The sequence below is a fragment of the Anser brachyrhynchus genome (assembly GCF_964034855.1).
Source record: "Anser brachyrhynchus genome assembly, chromosome: 9".
In the NCBI taxonomy this organism is placed as follows: Eukaryota; Metazoa; Chordata; class Aves; order Anseriformes; family Anatidae; genus Anser; species Anser brachyrhynchus.
In genome coordinates this window covers 7410755-7423357 of record NC_137703.1, presented here as the reverse complement: position 1 = coordinate 7423357, position 12603 = coordinate 7410755, and the positions used below count along the sequence as shown (strand labels likewise).

At 49.2% G+C, this 12603-nt stretch overlaps 2 long non-coding RNA genes across 2 annotated transcripts in view; both read left to right on the top strand.

The window, feature by feature from the left end:
* LOC308200009 overlaps positions 1-12603 on the top strand; it is a 200927-nt gene that overhangs the window by 77807 nt on the left and 110517 nt on the right. The window lies entirely within an intron of this gene.
* On the top strand, positions 4974-11005 carry LOC308200012. The gene is made up of 2 exons (XR_013955163.1): positions 4974-5365; positions 5531-11005. It is a non-coding gene; the product is annotated as an uncharacterized lncRNA (long non-coding RNA).

The following is a 12603-nucleotide window of genomic DNA, read 5'->3' as shown; positions in this document are numbered from 1 at the left end:
GCCTCGCCAGTCGTTTGAAAGTTTGAAAAGAGTAGCTGGTTTTTTAGAGCCTGTTGGAAAGTGTTCATCAATGGATTTTTTTTAAAGGTCGCGTGTTTCCTGAAAGGAAATTACTCCTCATTCTGCGAAGCACCAGTTCACAGTCACTGCATCAGTCCTAATCTGTGGCTCTTTGAAAGGCTCCAACTCTTCAGCTCTTCTGAGCGGCATCGCCCCCTTTCCTCACTGCACGTTGGTGCTTTCTTCCAGGCCTCTCCCATTCCTACGCCACTGCTGGCCTTCAAAAACCTTTTCTTCACCACGAGCTGCCTCTGCAGAGCTTCTCCCAGGGCTCCTGTATGAGCTCTCTCATCCTTTTATACCTAGTATATGCTGCCAATGCATTCAAGACATTTTAAATTTTTCTTTTGTGCTTCTTGCCAGCTCCTTGCTCCAAAGCCCTGTTTGCTGTCCCCTCTGCCTGCCCTGCCAGAACCCCCAGCACTCTCCCTCCCCAGTTTCTCCCTTTCAGGCTGCAAGACGTGAAGCGACACGTTAAATTTGGGCTGACAGGAGCCTGCGTGGGACTGGCATTTTTTGAAATGCCCATCTCAAAATATTATTTTACCAAGCGATATGGTCTTTTGCTTTGTTGTGGCTTTTCTTAATTGGTTTTTGACTCGCTGCTGTACAAATTCAGAAGTAAGGATTTACTAATCTCTGAGCTGATTTCCACACAAGCTATAGAGAGCACGGTGGAAATTATGCTGGAAATGAACATCATACAGAGTGATAAGTGGTAATTTGGAGGTATATTAACCTGCTTCCTTTAGGTAAAGAAATGTCTTGTACAATACCCGTCCTCGTTTTGGAGCTGACTTTTCTTCCTGTTGAGGCGTTTATCTCACGGCTTGATTACCTTCCCAGGCAAACACTTCACCTCTGCCCTTTCCAGATGCTCCGGTGGGCTGTGCTTCCACGCCGACTGGCAGCTTGCGGTGGCAGGAGGGCAGCTGGGAATAGGAGGTGTTCTGCCCACCCTAAATCACCAAGACGGTGACAACTTGTTGAAAAGCTCCTTGATGAAACCTATCTCTTTTCCCTTCGCTGAGAGATAACTCATCTAGCAAGGAGACATGGGACGGTGTAGCAGAAGGTCGTGCGGAAGCGCAGTCAGTGGTGTGCTGCGGAGGGGGTGGCACTGCTCCCCCCTTTTACCTGCCCCAGCCTTGGTGTTACGGGAGATATTTGGGTACAGATCGAAAGAGAGCTGAAACAGAGCCAGGTGCTGTTACTGCCTGTTAGTTCGTGGAGCCAGACCTCCTTCAGCCTTCCCTCGGCTTACCCTGGCCTGGGGTGAGCGCAGAACCTGGCTTATTTCCCTGGGCACGGGAATAAGCTGCACTGCTTTAAGACTGTGCTTCTGTACTGCTGTATGCAGGTAGGAAAGGGGGAAAAGAGCTGGGGATGAACTCGTGGGGCCACAGCCCCTTCCCAGAGCCGGCACAGCTTCCCTCCTCTTGCCTGGCCGGCTCTCGGGTCGCTGCCAAGGTCAGAGAGCGGCCTTGGGTCCTAATTTCTGCTGCAGTCGCTGCCTGACTGGGCACGATGTAGCGGCTGTCCTTGAAGGATGTGCTTACAAGAAGCATATGAAACGTGTCCGCACTCCTGGGATTGCCGTACATCTTAACCAGTGAGTCCCTGCTACAAATTGCAAGGAATGTGAACCGCCACAGACACATCTCAGTTTGGTCCCATCTGGCAGAGCCAAAAGCCACCGGTTCGTGCCCTGTGTCACCAGTGTCGCTCTGGGACAGCGGCAGAGAGCTTAGGGCAGCATCTTTCAGGGATGCAGATGGACGGGGCATGGCTCTGCGTGCACCCTTTTAACCGGCACCTTGAAGTCCCTGTTAATGGCCGTCCCTCACGCTTGCATCCCAGAGAGAGGTCACAGACCTTGTTAGCTTTTGTCGTTGGCTTGCATTTTCCTTTGTTGTCTGCCACAACCCATGTTCTCGTGTTCCTATCCCCCAGAGAAGCCCAGGACTCGGTGCACCCTCCTCTCCCCGCCAGGCTCGGGCTGCAGTGCTGGAGTGAGGCTCCAGCTCCTGCGGGAGCGAAATCAGAGGGAGGGGAGACGCGGCCCTACAAAGCTTTCTCTCTAAGGAGAGAGGTAGGGCAGCGGTGAACTGCTGGGCCTCATTAAAAGGAGCCCAGACAAAGCCACGGGAATGACAGAGACAGCTGCATTCCTGCCGATTATCCTCCCCTGGAGTTTTTGCTGTGAAATGAATTTCTCCGCGGGGTCTGGCGTTGAGCTCTCCGCAGGGACTGTGCGGGTCCCGCAGCGCGCCCAGCGCCTCCTGCACCCTGTTCCTCTGTAAGCACCTTTGGGAGGGGAAGTGCTCGGTGATGCCTTGTTTTGGAAGAGCTTTAGGAATATATGTACACGCTTACCTATGCAGCAATAGCTAACTCTAGATGTGCCCAGTGCTACGAGTGTCACCGCCTTGTTTCCCCCAGTTGTTTATCCCATTGTGAAGATGTGGTGTCACGGAGACAACCCCGCTGCGCAGGGGGAGCTCCTCTGCGCCAAAGCAGCAGCAGTGTGGGAAGCACCTTGTACCAGCGAGCACCGGCCACCAAAAGTGTCCACATGGGTGTGCTGGGGCCAGGCTATTGAATACTTCAGAGGCGAGAGCAGGGGTCTTGAATATGACTCCAAATTTTACTGAAGGCTGGCAAAGCAACAGAGGGTCAGATGTGATGTGTTTGCAGCAGCCTGTGTGGCAGAAAATACCCACTGTGGTTTCTCGTGCTTGTTTCTGTGCGTACAAGGGAGCTCGTTACCCAAACCGGGGCAGCGAGCCCTTTTCAGCAGAAGCAAACTCGCAATGCTGCTGGTGTCCCCTTGACCTGGCAGCTCATTACGGTGCGGGTACGGCAGAGCTGAATGCATCCACCACGCTGAGATTGGATCCTCCGCCCTCCCCGTGCCCCCTTGCGTCACCCGGGGTTGTTTAGGTTCATCCTTGATATTTTCACCCCACGAGCAGCAGCCCCTAACGAGAAGAGGGCCCCTTCCTCCTGCCAGCTCCCTGCTGGTCGGTCGCTTCCAAGTCGTAGGCTGAGGAGCAGCGAATTTTAATCCAACGAGACACCTCTCTAAACTGTAACAAACCAGTTTCCACCGCCTGATTTCTCAGGAGATGCCTCGGAGGTCCCGTGTCCAAACCCTGGCACTGCGGCGTGCTCGCTGTGGGTGGAGGAGAGCGCTCGGGGCGCGCGGTGCCGGCAGTAACCGGCTCCCCATCACGCCCCGGCTGCTTAGGCAGGGCACGGCAAGCCGCGGGAGAGAAATGCCAGCGTGGGGATTGCCAGAGGCGTGTCAGTGCCGGGTGCTGAGCGAGCAGCATGATTACAGCTTGCTGAACGGCCTGGTGAGCAGGGGGTTGTGGCTTGGAAAGGGGCTTTGGTGGTGGTGCTGAGTGAAAGCGTGTACACGGCGTGATCTGCTCGTGGGGCACGTCCGTGTGCCAGAGGTGGTGGTTCAGGCTTTAGGAGGAGTCCCTGACAGTGACAGTGTTTTGCAAACACAACCAGGATTAATGTTTTGGGTAAATAAACCCCAGACATGTTCAGCTATTGATTGAGAAGGACTGCAAGTGAAGGGATTGCTCCGGAGTTGAAAATGGAGGCAAAAGTTTGAGTCTGGTCTTATTTGTGCTAGCACAAATCAAGGGCAAACCCACAGAAGCTGGTGAAGGGATGTGTGTGTGATAGAGGTGTAAGTGAGCAGAGTCAGTCCCTGCTGCCTGTCAGAGGGCAGTGCACCATTACCAACAACTTTCCTTCATGTGTTTTTTGTTGTTGTTGTTGTTGTTGCTTATTCACCAATATCCTCTGCAAAAGACAAAGCTCCTGAGCATCTCGCACATCAAAGGGGGATGCAAAGATCAGGAGTGTAGTTAGGAGCTGACATGTTGGTGCAGGGGAACAGGGAGCTCTAGGAATTTTCCCTGGGGTGGAGATAAGGCAAGGGAGAAAATTCCTCTTCGCTCAGGTCACTTAACACCCTGTTGGCAGGCTGGGGGTGCAGAACGGCTGGGCTGGGGAGAGCAGAGAGCCGGGGGCTGCAGGGCCTGCACCCCCTGCCCGCTGGGCACACGGCATGGTGCTGAGTCCCGCTGAGCCTCGGGACCTTGAGCAACTCCAGTGAGCTGAGGGGTGCAGCAACTTGTTAGAAGAGGTAGTGAGGAACTCTGTCAGCATGTTGGAAAACTCAGTTTACCAACTCTGTTTTACCACTTTTGGAGAATTAAAAAAAAATCTTTTTTTTTTTTAAACATTTCTTACAATGCAACTCCGTACTCTCTGCACTCCATCACTCTGTAGCCACTGCTGGCCTGGAAGTCCAAGATCTTCCACAGCCACACAAGGCTCCTCAGACTGCCCAGCTGCCCCTTTTTGCCCCAGACCGTCCTTGAGCCGCTCCACTGCTGTGTGGCCAAAGCCGAGCTCCCGGCAGGCAGCTGCCGGCAGCCGCTCCGTGTATGCTGGGCTTCAAAACCAGCCAAAGCTCCCTCAGCATCACCATGCGGGCATTGCTGAGGAATTTTAAACTGCTCAAGTCCAACTGTGTGAAAAGCACCAGGGTTCTGGTGGGTTCTGCCCCAACCCAGCACATGGGGTTTTGCCAAACCGAAGTGTCCTCTTCCCCACCAGCCCAATGTGTGGCCCATATCCAGCACCGTCGGTGAGGCTGGCTGGTTTTTCTCAGCCTTTGGCTTTCTGTCCTGCAGCACCACCGAGGTGAGCAGGCACTGTAATTGCTTTCTCCCCCTTCTTTCCAATTAGCGGCCCCTCTCCTGGGCATCCTGAAATTGGCCCCTCGTGACACCTGTGTGCCTACCGGCATTAATATTTCCAAATTGGCACGGAGCGATGCTGCAGCTCGGCATGCAGCCACCTGGTGTGTTTGTAGCTAACAGGAGGGTACACGCAGGGGTACTGGGCTGGCCAGAGAGGGATGGCTGAGACAACTAATTACTTGGGGCTTTTAACCCAATTAAGAGCAGCTGGTGGGCTCAGAAGGCGGATCATTTGTAAATATCACCAAAAGGTGTTTTAATCGAAAATAATTTGGAACTTCTCGAGGTCTGACTAGAAAAGAGCTCCTGTGGCCCAACCCAGTGCACATGGCTGTGATGCATCTAGGTGGGAAATAGGATTTCTTGTAATCATCCCTTTCCCGTGCCTGGGCACACTTCGTCAGGACTCTCCTCATCCTTGGGAGCAGACGTGAAGCCGAGGTCCTGACCGCGTGTGGCCGTCAGAGACCTCCCGGCATTCCTCGTAGTGCTGCTCTGGCCACAGTCCAAGCCGGGTAATTACATTGCGTTTCCCCAGATTCCCCCTGTAGTTTCCACTGGATACCATTTTCTTTTTTCACATCCTGCCTGATTCCATACTGTAGCCCTGTAACTAATTAATTTAAGAGCTCTGCAAGTTTAAAATGCGGTGTAAGTGCTGCAAGTGCTATTATTGCTAGTGTCCCGGCGCGATGCTCTACAGCTGTCGTCGGCCAGCCCCAGCAGTGGCTGTTCTGGAGCAGGAGGATCCTGCTGAAGAGCTTCGAGGCTCATTGCAAGGACACTCTATGGACCTGCACCAAAATAATAGCCCTGGAAAAAGGAATAAGCAAGTAGATTGCTTTTATTAAACTTTTAAAAGTTTAATAGCTGCATAATCTTCTTCTCTTAATCTCTTTGAATGAAGCAGTTTAACTAATACATTCTTATGATGTTGATTTACTCCCATTTGTATTGCAGTTATCACACAGAGATTAGCATCTCCTTACGCTAAGAGCTGTATAAACGGTAGTAAGGCTTGGAGCTTACAATCCAAATAAATCAGGCTGGTGTGGAGATGAAAGTAACAGAACCAGGCACCCCAACCTGCCTCGGGACCCCAGCTGATCTGCTCAGGCTCCTGTACAGAGGCTCAAACAGCCAGCCTGTGACAGTGAAGGCCATTACAGCGATGGATTGCTTTGTCTTAAACAGCAAACTTTTCAGGCTAAGGAGCTCAGAAATGCAATAATGTTTTTAAAATTAAGACAAAGCGCAGGCTGGATGTCCCTTCGGTTCACAGTGGAGCGGGGTCCTTGCAGTGGCTGCTCTTTGGTCCCATCTGCCAGCAGCTCTGCCAGCAGGGTTTAATGGGAGATCAATCAAACAGCACCTGGCTGTTAGCAGGGAGCATCTCCAGGAACCAGGAGGAGCAACGTGGGCTTTCGTCTCTGCCCACGCAGCTTTTACAGCAACACGGCTCCAGCATCTATAGTGGAACTGCTCAGAGTTTGTGCTGATGAAAGCTCGAGAAAAATCAGACTGACTTTTTTGCTCTTTTATGACGTGGTCCTCCAGCTCCAGGGCATCCTTACCTAGAAGGTCAGGATGTGCATCAAAGCCCTCATGCTGCAATAACGGTGTGTGAGCGAGGCTCTGGCAGCCCCTCCACCTCTGGTGCCTGTGCACTATATTCCTTAGAGTTTTCCTTCATCTCCTTTTTTAGGGGGGGAGGTTTCTCTCCACACATGGGAGAGTGCACTTTGAAATGATCAATGGGAGAAGGTACTGATTTCAGCTGAGCTTTCTGTAGCCTAAATTTGGAGACATTCAGAAAGGAGGCGGTGAGTTGTGTTTGCTCTTGGTTGTGTCCAGGGGAGCACCTCGCACCCTGCTGACTCAAGGAAAAGAACATAACAGAGAAAACTAATTTCTGGTGAGGGATTTAGACAGCTTGGGATCTCCAAGGGTGTTATACATAATGCAGAGGGAGTGTGGATCAAAACATTATATATATATTTTAAACTCTGGCTGCCAGAGGAGATGGACAGCAGTTCAGTTTCCCCTTGAAGCAAAAGCCCAGACCCAAACGCACCCATGCTTTTTCTTGCTATTTTTCTCACTTTTCTGTGTGTTCCTATGTGACCAATGATGCCTCACTCTTGTGAAGCACCAGGTCAAGATTTTGAAGCCCGGTGGGAGCGAGGCACGAGTGCATACAGTGACTGAGCGAATTGTCCCGTGCTGTTTGTGATTACTGTATTTCGGTTTTTAGTATGAAGGAACATGCTCGCTTCAAGGGGTGCTGTTATTTTAAAGGGACAAAACCCAGGGCTGCGGAAATCACAGGGGTGCAGCATGCCGTCGGTGTCGCTGCTCTGCTTGCGGCAGGCTTTGTGAACCCCATTTCGCTCAGGAGGACGAACTGGATGCGAGCGGTTGACGTCACTTAGGGGAGACAGTCTGGCAAATAAGAAAGCATGAGAGTCTCCTGTGGGTTGTTAAATACTGAATAAAATATGAATAGTGCTGTGTTATTACTAAAGTGAGCTATTTTTACTGATTCCACTTATAACCTGCCAGCCCTCTGACGTAACAGCAACAGCTCTCAAAAGACATGAATAATAAAGAAAACAGTTTAAATGTTGCCCTATATATTAGCATATATTCTGGCATGGGTCTCAGGTGTCTCTAATGAAGAAAAATGATTACACAAAGAGCTAACAAGAAAATCATGGGTTTCCCCCTCCCACCTGAAAAGTATTGATTTAATTTAGTGTGATGAAGCAGAAAAAAAAAACACAAAACATGTTTGATTAAAATCTTCTGTGCTGTTTTTGGACAGACACAGGGAGCTGTACTCCTACTAGATGAGGAAAAGGAAATATTTTTCAGTTTAATAGTCACTGAAAAAATACTTAACAAGCTGCATTTTTTCTGTTTTAATAGTCCAGAATAATTTGCACCCAAGAACTTTGAAAGTCTGGCTGAGATTAGCATCCCTGGTTAACAGATGTTCATTTTTAACAAATCTTGGACTACCGAGAAAGAGCAACGGACCGCAGCAAACACTGGAATACAATGTTGTAGCTCAGATAGAGAGCTGAAAGGGGAGGAGGTCTTTTTGGCCAAAATCCAGCTTCCAGCTGAGGAGGTTCATCTCCGACCAGGCTGGTCCAACAGTTGGAAGTCCGGCATCTCCTAGCCGGGCTTTGCCAAAGCCTAACCGTACCGAGGGTTAGATCGGCTCGGTGCTTTGGGTGTTTCCGAGGTAGCTGCCACCGCTTCTACCTCCTAGGCAGGGCTCAGGGTGGCAGCCGGGAGCCTGGTCTGCTCACCTAGGCTGGGAGCATCTGGGGCGAGGAACAAGCTGTGATGTTCAGGCTGGGGCCACCTGCTATCATTTTGTGGTGGCAGGGTTTGAGAAGTTCAAGGATGGCCGTGAACACGTTGGCGTTCTGGAGCTGCACGAGGAAGGGGAGCAGCACACAGCAGTGCGGTTACCCCATACCAAGGGGTTTCAGATCTCCCTCCCCACAGGAGTGGCCCGACCCCACAGCCAGGCTGCGATGCTCCCTGCTGCTCCTGCTAGAGCTGCCTCGCCGGATCAAGCTGGTGGCAAGGTCTGCAGCAAGCCCTGAGCAGGCGAGGCTGTGCTGCAGGGTGCTTCGGGGTTGCTCACTGTGAGCGGGGGAAGCCAGAGGTCTCGTTTCTGCTCCTGGAAAGGGCAGTGTTAGATGCCATTTCTGCTCTTAGGCCTTTTTATGTCTTTTATATTTGAGGCTCACTGAAAAAAATATAGAAGTCATTCTGGAAGCAAGGATCAGGACCCAGGAGTGGACTTCAGTGAGCTACAGAAATTGTACAATGTTTTGTTCGAGGCCCAGAACACGTGTCGGTCCCTTTACTGGCACGGCTGCTCCTTTGCTCTGTGGCAGTCCTTCTCCTCTGCTGCAGCATCACAGCAGAGTGCTGCCTTGGTAAGCACCACCGTGCCCTTCAGGGAGAGAAGGATGCTGGGTTAGCAAGTTCCCAAGCCCCGAACCAGGAAAGCAGAGGTTAAGTGGGCCAGGAAGCAGCTTGGGGATGTGTTAGTGCTTGGTAGCATCCTTAAGGAAAAGGAAATCTGCCGCCACCGACAGATAAAGAACCAGGCTGGCATGCAGCGGGAGGAATAGCTCTCTGCTAGAGATACTCCCTCGTGCTTTGGAAAAAAAAAAAAAAAAAAGATTCGTTGCTGCCCTCCTGGCTAGGTTGGCTCACCGGAGAGCTGCAGGTGTCACAGCTCCTTGTGGAAGCCCGGCTTCTTTCCCCCGTTATTGAGGGTGAACTGGTGATTTATGCACAGACTTGTATTTTTCCAGGGCTTTGACCAAGACCTTGTCTTCATCCAGCAAAATTAGGGTGGCTGATTTCCAAACCAGACACTCACGAGTATAATCCTAATTTATGTGAGAACTTGCACAACCTCGGCTCCCTCCTGCCATCGCACTTGTAGTGCCGTCAGTGGCGGGAGGTGCGTAGCGGACAGACCTCCAGACAAACAGCGCCATCAGTCAGCTCAGTAATCCTTCTCCAGGCAGATGTTGAAGGATTTACCAGGACCTTATGATACATACACCTGGAGACCTCTGAATTTGATTTAAGGGTGCTCACAGAGCAGTAATTAACTCAGAACCGCCAAGCACAAATACAGTTCAAGGAAATAATACTTCAGCTTTTCAGCGTTTAAATGAAAAAAATGAATTAATCATTGGCAATTACTGTGTTAAGGGACTTAACTCATGACTTGCAATGCTCCCACACAATCTTGTTTCCAAAGCCTTCATTAAATGAGCTAGTAATTATTACTACAATTAGAGATGTGAGGCATTAAAAAGTCCAAGATAAAAAAACATGCGTAGTTATTTAAAAAAAATAAGTCGGTTTTGCAATGTGTAAGAAATTCAAGTTGTCTCTTGCATGGAAATGTCCCATTTGAACACAAGCACTTGCTTTTCTGGGCAGGAAAAGCATCTCGTGCGCTGGCGCAAAGCTGCCAGTGACAGTCCTAACACAAGGGTTTGCTCTGGCTCCTTGTGCTGTCCTGGAGGGTCTGTGGTTCCCATCGGGGACCTAAATTGTGGAGCAATACATTTCCTTGATGAATGAAGCTGATATGCCTGATGGTTTCTGATCAGGCCTCGTATCAGCAGAGAAAAGTCATTTTATCTGATGCCCTGGTTTTGTCCTGCCTAATACAAAGGTGATTCAGTGTCAGTAGCTGACTTCAGTGACGTAACTGATTACATCAATACTGAAATCTCAAAGATTGCGTCTTTACGGCAGAGATCCCCACCCAAAGAGATGGGTTCTCAGCCAAAAGGAAAGCTTGGAAAAAAGAAAAGGCGGATGGGAGGGGAGGTCAAGGAGAGGCAAAGGGCAGCTGGCAATGAGCTGTGCCTGGTGGAGAAGAAGAGAAGAGGAAGAGAAGGGGGAAAGATGGACCCCTTCTGGGTTTGTTTTTCATTTTACTCTGTACCTGGTGTACAGAGCAGCCCAGCTTTGGTCAAGAGAAGGGTTAACAAACACAAAGGGACTGTTCAGTCGGATCTTAAACAGACACTTTTTTCCCTTTGTCTTGTTTGCTTGATTATTTCTTGCCAAGAAAACGTGGAAAAATGCTGCTTTGCATCAATACTAAGTGTTGTGGTTTTTTTTTTCCCTCTACTTTTTGGTTAGCCACTGAAGACGTGCACACAGACGTAGCCACAGTTACGTGCAGTGCTGTGGGCACTCCCCAGCTCCACCACTGCTGATACAAACTGGGATGTGGCCGTTAGGAGAGGTGAGCCCTCGCTCTGCCTTCCTGTAGCACCAGTTGTGTCTGTGGGCTTCCCCGGGCGAATAATTTCAGGCTCTGGACCCAGTGGTGTACGGTCCCTTTTGGGAAGAGAACTGTAAAGCGCTGATCTTGATTTTGTTTAGAAAAAGCAGGATGGTGGAGGACAAAAATGAGTTCTGGAGAACAGAATGAATGAAGCGTTGCTTGGATTTTTTTCTGTAGCTCTTTTTTCTTCTTCTTTGCATGATCTCTGTGTGTGTGCACATCAGTGTATGTATAATTCATCAGCCCTTGGCAAAGGGAATTCGGAACCGCAAAAAGCTGTGGCAAAAGGCAGGGAGTTAGGAGGGGAGGCGAACGCATGCTGACTTCTCCTCCTCCCCTTCCCTCCCTCACTCTCCCCATGCCCTGATGGCCATTTGAGGGTGCAGCTTTGCTTTGCGGCGCTGTGACTTTACAGAAAATCTTACCTTTTTGTCTTGTCGGTGATCAGAAAGCACATCAGAAATTCTCACTGATCTGGTCCTCCTTCTGCAGTACGCCCCAACTATTGGCAAGTGCTTAGCATAAAGCTTCGCAGCTTTTGGAAACAACAGGAAAGAGAGATGGGCTTAGGGCAAAATCAGAACATGTCTAGGCATTGATATCCCCTGGCCTTGTTTTCATTGGACACTGCAGCATGTCTTTGTGGTATCAGTCATTAGGCAAAGCATTTGCGGTAATTTATTTGGTGCATCTTGCCCATTTTTACTCTTGCCAATTAAACTAAAGCAGAGTTTGATGTCTCTGTATTTTTTTTTTGTGTGTTTATTTTTTGATATTCAGATCAGATCTGAAGCATTGTACTGGCCTATTCCTGCCTGTTGGGGCTATGGGTAAAGTGTTTGCTTTGAGTATTTACCATTTAACGTTCATTCTTCCTGCTCCACAATTGGGCACTTGCGTGATCTAACACTAATTTTGGTACTTGTCTGGCTCTCTGAAAAAACAAGAGAGGAAAAGAGATTTCCGACTTCTACTTCCAGCCTAATTCAGTATGAGATGTTCCATGAACTTACTTTTCCAACCTCAACTATTCTATGATCTATGGTATCTCTGGAAAACTTTTCAACCGGCATTTTTATGAGCACAGATCTCTCATATATATTTGAGGAAAAATAATGAAAAGAGCCACAACTGAAGCAGATTCATGGGCTTTGCTCACATCGCTGAACATTGGTATATGTTTTCCAAGCTGTGATGTTGATGGCTTTTCATCTGATTCATCTGATTTCCATATAATAAAAAAAGAATAGTTTTTCCCTAACTGTAGGCAATTGGATGAGCCATAAGTCAGAATTAAAATATGATTATCTGTTGCAAAGATCACATATTCCTTTCAAAGTTTCATTATTTACAATCCTTTTCTTGGTGACATTTCAATTCTTAGGAAATTATGCTCTAAATTGTACCTAACATGTTCACCACCCACACGTAACACATGCAATAAGCTTATGAGATAGGAAGGGCGAATGTTTCCATTTTAATGTTGTTTTTTAATGAGATTTTGGAGTGGAGGGTGAGTATTTTGCTAAAATATACGGCAGAGATTGCACAGCAAAAGAGTCTAACAGGGCTTTCAGTGGCACTTATCCGCAATGTTATTTTCCTGCCATCTGGGTAACATTCATCCCGTTCTCCCAAAAGTGACGTGAGGGTTCTTTGTGTGTAGGAGAAGTGCCCAGGGTCAATAAAACAGGAATCTCATCTAAAAGCAGCCCCGAGGCTGCTGCTGTGGATGGCTTGGGGGGAGCCGAGGCCCTGAGAGGCCATGGTTTAGTGGGTAATATTGGTGGTAGGGGGATGGTTGGCTCAGATGACCTTGGAGGGCTTTTCCAGCCTTAATTATTTAAGGTTTTAATTTTATTTTTAAACACTTTATTCTGTAATCCCGCTGCTTGCAGCTGGCCT